Here is a 9,937-nt window from a genome sequence, read left to right on the forward strand (position 1 = left end):
AATTATTATTTTTTTGCACAAAGTTTGCAACAACTTATTTTTACTTTATTTCTTACCTTACATCAATGCCATTTCCAGTTTTTACAGTTATACACACTATAACTGATTCAGTTGGCCCAATTTCCCAAACCATTCTTTCAGTTCTAGAAACAAAGACATGTTTCTCAAATCGTTTAAAACATTTCTCCTGTTTTCACACACATTCCAATTTTCTCAATGTTTTCTGCAAAAATCTACACAAAATACTCTCATTTTGCACAGGTTTAACCATGTTCTCATTCAGAAAACACAAGTACACAATATATTTAACTCAAGTTTCACACTGTGAACTCAAATAGCACACATTTATCCATGTGTATACATTAAGTAGCAAAACTGATGACACACCAATCAGAATCTGAGTATAATATAAATAAGGCCATGTGGGATTATGTGCTTTGGAAAATGAATCTGAATCCTAGTGGTGGGAGACGAAGAGGAGAGGAAAGGATAAATGAAGGGGATGGGGTCAAAGGACATTTGTTCCTGATGAAATACAAAGCACTAGTTGACCATGTTCTTGTGCAGGAATGACCATGAGGGAAGTTGGTTTATACCCTGCTGGAAAAACCAGCATAGACCGTCATAATTTCCATGCTGGTGGACCAGCATGGTCTTGCTGGTGATACTGGTCTACCAGCAAGGTCTCATTAATGATGCTGGTCTACCAGCATGGTCTTTGTTTGATTTATTTTAGCTCATTATTTTGTACACATTTATGCAGCCAGTACTTACAATGTCCATTTAATAAGTTACTTGTTTATTTCTACGTTTAAATGACTGAAATAGAAGACAATTAAATAGAAATTAGGCTAGCAATGTCAAGGAGTTCTTTAAGGGCAGTACATTAATATATTGTAAAAACTTGGCCTGCAATACAACACATACCACTATATCAATTTTCATACAAATGCATTACAATAAATAAAATAAAACTAAACTATAGATTCTTGAACATTAACATCCGTTTGAAATAAGTTTTATTATTGCAACAGAATATTTGCACGTTACATTCACATTTATAGGAATTACTTGATACCATTGCTACCATGACAATATATACAGTGCATTCAGTATTCACATTAATAAATTATCATGCTTCATCTCCCTTGATACTTAATGTGTGAGATGAATACATGCCTCTTTAACCATCTACATTTTCTAGCCTTTGTGGCAATATGGCCAGTAACAGTCAGTTAACAAACTTTGTATGAGTATAATATAAGAGATTACATTAACAGTGTTCCTACAAGCATCCGCTGACAATGTATTGTGGAGGATGTTTAATCAAAAAGTACACTGCAGTAACTTTATAAAGCAGTTTGTTGGAGAAAAACCCTTGAAAGACCACCTCATCTGTCAAACATGGTGATTATAGTTTCAGCATGGAAGTTCACTGACCTTAGGGATCAGTATTGTCACAGAATAATATAAATTTATAGGTCCACTCACTAGCCCATGGCAAACCCACACTTGTGATTTTGCAGGGCCTTTCCATGAATGGAACTGGTTAAGGTGTCATTAGATGGCCTAAATGTGAACTTGGGTCATGTGATAACAGGAAGTGGTGGTGGAGGGGTGTTTGATAGTGATGATAAGCGACAGGGCTTATCATCACTATCAAACACCCCTCCACCACCACTTCCTGTTATCACATGACCCAAGTTCACAGTGTTTTTTCTTTTCTTTTCTTTTCTGTTTTTTTTTTTTTTTTCTGGCCTTGAGTGCGAATGTCCTCCTAGATATTTCTTCGGCCTTCCGCTGACTACTGGTCGTTGATTTGAAATGACTTTGACCCCTTTGCAGTCGACGCTGTGAACGGTTTTGGTCTGGAGTTCACAGACTGTGCATGTCTGTTTCCAAATATTCGTTGAGCCTCTTCTTCCGGGTCCTTGTTCTGTCAGTAATGTAGTGTTTCCCAATGGCGTCAAGTCATTTCACATCAAAGAAGGCCAAAGAAATATCTAGGAGGACATTCGCACTCAAGGCCATAAAACAGAAAAGAAAAAACAGACAGGGCTTATCTTCACTATCAAACCCTATCAAAATAGAATTACTGCTGATACCAGAAGGCCTAGGTGCTTCACATAACATGGTTGAAGTACACCATTCAGGACTGGCAAGCTGTAAAACAGGAGCCATGCTCGCCACTCTGAGGCAAGACAGATGATGTATGAAGTTGCAGACAACCAGTACTGTGATCTTACCATTTCTACTGTAATTCTTTGAAAACAGTCATGTTGCAAGCCATCCATTTTGACAGTTGTTTCAACAAGTGGTTGAAAGTGATGCATTGTTACTGTATTCATTTGTCTCCTGCGGACTATTATGTACATGCTTTAGGAATAAAGCCTTGCTATGCATGCATTATTAAATGTTCTTGTAAGAATTAAAAGATTCAGACATAGTTCAATTTGATGTACACGTTTTATTAATTTGAAAGTTTTCGAATCCTTTGGGAATAAAATATATAAAATGACTTGATCATGATTAATGTTCCTGTTACATATGAAGATCATGAACTGACAGTCTAAACTGTGAAGCACAATATTCAGTACAGAGAAATATACGTCTCTTCAGGAGTTGTGAGATCCAGTCAGAGTCTACTTTGCTTTATAAGTATATAAATATAAGTGCAATACATCAAGTGAAAAGTTAAAAAATGAATTGTGTTCAGTCCGGTCATCAGTAGACCTCTCTGTTAGGACATATAAGATTTTGTCCTGATATTTAAAGTACTAAAACCCTATAGTACAAGAGGTGCAGACAGAGGATGTGGGAAATTAAGTGATGGTATTTGAATAGAGTTTACTGAGTAATCTTAGTCGCATAATCTTAATTACCTCTCTTTGATAAGTACCTTTGTCTTATCAGCATAAAATCAGATTTGCCTATTTTACTAGGCAAAGTCAAATTAATGCTTCACAATATTGTCCTGTGAGACCTTAAGATGACAATAAAAAACCTTATTTAAAAACCTTGAGATTACAATACAGCATAAGGAAATGCATGTTGAATATATTGGTAACACTCTACAATAAGGTACAATAACTAAGTTAACATTAGTTCATGTATTAAATAACCATGAGTTTGTTAATCTTTGTTAACGTTAGTTAAAAATACAGCTGTTCATTGTTAGTTTACAGTGCATTTACTAATGTTAACAAGATTTTAATGAAGTATTAGTAAATGTTAACATTAACAAAAAAATAATAAAGGCTGTTCACGTGCAGTTCATTATTAGTTCATGTTAACTAATGAAACGTTTTAATAAAGTGTTACCAATTAAGACATAAATACAAAAAAAAAAAAGTATAAAAGAGAATAAAGAAACAACATGAATTAAGATGTTCGTGACTGCTATCCAGATGTCACACCAAAGGTGAGTAATCCTGAAAAATGCAGGGAAACAAGTGTTAATAATAATTTAACATCATACACAAATGGCAAAAAACACTGGCTGCTCATTAAAATAGGTCTATTCACTATTTAAAGAACAATTTCGATGGGTATTGACCACAGATGATTGTTTTTCAATCATTAGCGTGATTGTAGCTGTGAGAGCTGTCTGTACCTTCAGCTAAAATACAACAAAACAAGCATCATTCTTCTTCATTTTTGACACGATATGGGACATCTGATTACAACAACACTTGCTTACATCAGTTAATAGTTAATAAACTATTGCTTCAACTGATCTCAAACTTCTTTAACTTCAGTTAACACAGAAATGAATGATTAACTGCACTTACCTCTGCTCAGCCATGAACTGGTCGAAAGCTGGGGCATGTTCAAGTTCAAAACGGTGCGCAACGTTTTGCTACGGTTTCCGGGTTGAACGTCATGTTTCCTGGAAGCGGCGTGCACCGGTGTGCAACGGGGTGTGAGATACGTTTTCTCTTGTTTGGTGGGTGTGTCAGAACTGCAGTCCAATCAACAACATGTATATAAAGCACGTGGTATTAAAGTGAACTCGCACAATGGGTTTAAGGAAAGTATTACATTTACAAATGTGTTCGATGCAGCTCGGTATACGCAACAACTGAGGATATTAGAAGACATGTTTGTCGAAAGTTTTATTGTAAAAAATATAGGATATCAGCATAATGATGTAGTTGTTTATATGTTTAGCTTCATTGCAGTATTGGTAGGCCTATAAACAATGGTAATTAAGTGCTTTTCCTAAAAATGAGAAAGAAAATACAGGGTATTAAAACAGTATGAACTACATAAAGTCAGTATGTGAGGCTAAATAGATGTGTTTTAGTCTGAATTAGGTAAGATGTGTGCTTCCATTTCAGTTTCAGCAATCCCTTCACTCAATTGGGATGTTCTCTTTTGTTCTGGGCGGCAAGTGCAGTAACTGTAACATCGGGCATATTTTGTAGTATTAAACACATATTTATACCGACTTCATCAGGCTCCGAAAATTCTTCACAAAGAACACAAAGAATAGCCTTCTCAGCTGCCATAGTTGCAACTCTTACGTCATCAGAACAGTGTGTTCAACGCATCACCGTTTCTGTTTAAAAAACGTTGTGCAACGTTTTGTCGGGGCTGAACGCAGCCCTGATGAGGTGACATGTAGGTAGGCCCGCCCTCACGTGATACTGATTGGTCGATTGATAAGCTTAAATCTGATTGGCTAAAGAGTACCTGCTCTGTGTTACAAGTGTTATGCTGCCAGGAAAGTCTCAAAAACACACACACACACACATATCTAAGGCGATTCGTACGTGAATGACGATTTGCACATTCAAATGCAAGGATACACTCGTACATTTTAAACATTCAAAGGTTTTTGTGCACAGTTGTATATCTACGAATTGTGTTTTGCATTTGTGAAATGTATTTTATGATTATATAATTTTATTTTGCGCATGTGAATTGCTTTTTGTGAATATATTTTTTTTTTCACGCACGTGGATTTTTTTTGTGTGTACGTGAATTAGGTTTCATGCATGTGAAATTGTCTACGCATTTGTGAATCATGTTTTTTGCGTGAATTATATTTGAGACTAATCTGCTTCCATAACTTTCAGTCTACTTTTTATGTACTTCTCAGAAATATACTTTATGTACTTCTCAGAAATATACTTCAAATTCCACTTAAGTATACTTGACTTATACTGACAGAAAAGTGTAAGTATATTTGGCCTGTACTTGTTGATCGAGATAAACTTATATGTATAATTAAGTATTCTAGGTATTCTTGGCTTGTACTTGTGTTTACTATTTAGATTTTTTTTTTTAAACATAATATTACACACTGTCTTATAAACTAACATGTTCAAGTTTATATAGTAACAAGCTTTCGGGTGGAATAGCTTATAGAGATAAATAAAATAAGCATGGAACTGAACTTGATCTTGTAATTCCCTTACGAAAAATAAGTTTATTCAAGTGTTCTATTAGTATATTTCTTTTCAACTAAAAAGAAGAAAGCATACTTTCAGTCTACATTTTATATACTTCTCAAAAATATACTTTATGTACTTCTCAGAAATATACTTAATTACACTTAAGTGTACTTGACTTATACTGAAAGAAAAGTCCAAGAATATTTGGCCTTTACTTGTACTCAATGTTTTGATCGAGATATACTTAAAAGTATAATTAATTTGATCGAGTAGCCTATTAAATATACTTTTTTTTACATAGTTTTTCATACACAGTCTTATGAAACTTACATTGTTTGAAAATATTGATATAAAACAGATATGTTTCTAATTCTGCGTATCTGAATTTTTGTGTAGGCTAGTCCACTGGTAGTGTACATAGGAATTTACTCTAATTCTACTTTTTCCCACCATTGACTGAATTTTCCAGTGTAACCCATGAAGAGAAAACGACTGTGAAGCTTTGGGGGTGTTGGACTCGATCTACTCCATCTGTGTTTTGATCACGTTTCTGAATCTGATCAAGGCGTAGTCTTTGACAAAAATTTGATTTTCTCATCTTTTTCATTTAAAATTTTGCCTTTCTTTATGAAACTTACCAACATTCAAGTGTTGATATAAAAAGGATGCATGAAGCTAATAAAATGTTTTTAAAATTAAAGTACAGTTAAAGGTATTTTTCAAGTAATAACTTTTGAACATAGTAGTATAGGCCTACTGCAAGTGCAAAAATTATATATAAATAGTAAACTATAAGTATAAAGTTAAGTTCACTTAAAGAAAACTTGTAGTATAAAACTACTAAACTAGTAGTTTACTGAGAGTACACTAAAAGAAAATGTCAGTAACCAAACAGTTAACTGGAACCATTGACTTCCATAGTAGGAAAAAAAAAATACTATGAAAGTCAATGGTTCCAGTTAACTGTTTGGTTACTGACATTCTTCAAAATATCTTCCCTTGTGTTCAGCAGAAGAAAGAAATTCATACAGGTTTGAAACAACTTGAGGGTGAGTAAATGATGACAGAATTTTCATTTTAAAGTGAACTATCCCTTTAACTACAATTAATCAGCCTTGATAACAAGTGTATTAAATTGACACTGTATCTTTACTTGGAATGCACTTGCTTGTAGACTGTACAATTAGGGTCTATTCACATGTTCTTATCCCCCTTCATCCATTCATTCCCTAAATCACTTTTTCTCTTTAGGGTTGTGGGGAGGCTGGAGCCTTTTTCCCTCAGCAACATTTTTAAATTGCCTGTTCAAATACAAATTTGTTTAATGCTTTTTGTAGAAGATTTGTTTTTGAGAAATTTACATAGGCATCATGATTGTTCATTTTAAAGTTTTAGGCAATTTTATATGAAAAATCAAGAAATTATTTAGAAATTCTACTAATATTTACTTTAATATTTACATTTACAGAATACAACTTTACTTTTTTTCATGGTAGACTAAGAGGTTAATAAAGTAGTGACATGTACATGATGTGAAATTAATAGTAACTTCCTGTTTTCCTTTTCAAGATTACAGATGATGTCTGCAAATGGCTCCAAACCATCAACCAGTGATGGAGGCAATGGAGTGCCTCTTTGCTACTTATTTCATATTCAGTGTGGAATACCCCAAGCACATCACTCACACAATGCATTTTGATGAGCACTACCTGTTTAAACTCTCCAGCAGCTAAAAAAAACTGTCTGTCCCAGTGCTCAAAATGTATAATCAATTATCATAATACTTTGATATGTCATGAATAGTGCTAATGTAAATTTGTAAATATGAGGCGATTGATGTTATTCTGAAATGCTGATCTGAATTTGAATCTGTAATTACAATTCTTTATGAGTGATATTAATGTAAATTTGTAGATTTGAAGTACTAGATGTTCTGAAATGCTGATCTGAATTTTAATCTATGTATTCACATTCTTTATGAGTGATATTAATATGAATTTGTAGATTTGAAGTACTTCTATATCTGTATATTTCCATTGTGAGTTATATTAATATGGATTTGTAGTTTTGAGTGACTTGATGTTGTTCTAACACTGATGGGAATTTAGATAAATCTGTATATTTGCATTATTTATTAGTGATAGATTAATGTAATTTTGTACATTTTATGGACTTATTTTGTAATATGTAGATGTAGGTGAAACTCTATTTTCATTATTTATGAGATATTTTTTAAATGGTTGATGTTTTAATGTTGATTTGTACATTTAAAGCCTTGAATACTTGAAATTACAGTAGCATTCTTTCAGTAATAGTAATTATTTTTGTTAATATAAATAAATTACTAGTTCTATGCACTTTGGGTGTGCTTTTTTTCAGTATTCATGGGTGACTTTTTTTATGTGAATTACATTTTAGGGTCTTGATGTTTGTCAATAATATGAAATATTTAATCCGGAAAGGACAAAACAAATGATAATGAATGAACCCCTAAAAGGTTCCATATAGAACCTTTTTCCTGGTTACAAAGAACCCTAAAGGGTTCTTTTGATTGAACCCTTAAAAAGGGTTCTATATAGAACCTTTTAGGGGTTCCAAATACGTAGCGCCTTTTAAGGTTCTATATAGAACCTTTTCTTCTAAGAGTGTGGCTCTGAAGTCCCTCCAGGAATTCCCTCAGCAAAAAATGCTGCTGCACTGCTAGACACTGGATGCTATTTAGTTATTTAATATGTCAAATGTTTGTAAAGTCAGGTAGCCTACACCCATGATATGCTCAAGCCTAACCTGATTGAATTATGTTTTTATATTTAATTTTCAGCTGCTGCCATGTTCTTTTAATACCCGCAGGATTGCACCTACATGAAAATTAAAATGTGACCAAAACGGTTATAAAAATGCTGTCATTATAAAAGGTTTCTAGTGTCAATGTATTGCTTGTTTTTTTCTGTTTACATTTCATGGTGTGACACTTCTCTTCTCCCATGATCGAACATAGAATGCTGCTACGTCAGTGCTGCCAAAGCGTCAACAAGCTTCCCCGTACTTTTTGACAAGCGTCCTTGACAGGGCGGCCAGAGCTTCTTTGCAGCTCAAATCGGCGGCGGTGTGTACGTACAGTTGGTCATTAACAGAGGCCATTGACTAATCCTAGATCAATAGGATAGCTCAATAGGAATCTCGCCTAGGGTGCCAAAAAGGCTAGAAACTGCCCTGGCCTAGACTTCTGGTGGTATGGACTTAACGTAATCTACTAGATTATGTCGATGCCTGTCTTGTTATCCCCCTTGGGGTAGTTTTGTTTGTGTTTTTGTTTTATTTTACTACTTAATTAAAGATCCTTCATTTCCTGCACTTGAATCCCTGCTTCACCATTATTCCACCTGTGACAATTTCTTTATACTAAGACCAAGACAAAACATTCCCCAATTTGGGGAATAAACTTACAATAGGAATTTGCATTGACTAGAGTTATAGACACAAGGAGTTCACACCTTGTCGAGGAACTGGAGGTAATTTGGAGGAAGGACCCTGGGAAAAAGTCCACACCCAATAAGCAAAGTATATCTAAACCCTTATTACCATTTGGCTTACCATGTGGAGATGAGACCATTGTACCAGTCGCACTGAGACATTTTAAATGATACCAACCATTTCTGTTAGCTCACTTATATTGACATAGAACACTATAATTTTATATAATCTTTATAAGTGAAGAGAAGAATGTGTAAAGAGAAAGAAGTGGGGGGAGAAGGAACAAATGTTAAGGAAGGACAGGAGGGAAAGAAGCTTTCCCGCAACTTCACTCTGTGGGGTGTGGAGACGAATGGCATTATTTGTGGTGTCCATATCTCAGAAGATCAAAGTGTCTGAGGTTCTTTTTGTCTTACACAAGTCAGGAAACAGGTTGCACTCATGATCATGACAAGTGGACATTAGGAGGAGCAAGAGCAACACAGAAACAAGCAGAAAGCACACAGAAACAAGCCCCACATCATATACAAACTAACAAAAAATAAACCCCTACATCCCTTTGGACGTAACAACTGAAATTAAAGATGTCAGTGAAAACATCTGCCAGCTGTTCTGCACATCCTCTGAGCACTTTGCCAGAAATGTTGTCTGAACCTGCAGCCTTCCGTGGTACACAGTACATTACTTGGTCGTCAGATTCGGGAGGAGGGGTTGATCTTCCTCGCCATGGTGTCATTCTGTGCCTCAAAACATGTAGTCGTTCAGCACATCTGGGAGGGAGGTATCACTGTCACATGCAGGTGGTGTTGGCCTATAGTTGGTGATGGCTTGCATGCCATGCCACATACAACGTGTCACTGCTTTGCCTCTTTGATGGCCCGGGGCAGTTTGGCCCTTGCTGTTCTTAGTGCTGCTTTGTTGCCTGCTCTGAAGGCAATGAACTTGAAGTATACTTATTTTTTTGTAAGGGATGCTATTTAGTGCAAGACTCACAAAGTAGGCTATTTGCACTTAGTTGCACAGTATAGCAGGTATTGCATACATCACAGCTTGGCTGTATACAA

This window comes from Abramis brama (assembly GCF_963993115.1).
Source record: "Abramis brama genome assembly, chromosome: 16".
Taxonomy (NCBI): Eukaryota; Metazoa; Chordata; class Actinopteri; order Cypriniformes; family Leuciscidae; genus Abramis; species Abramis brama.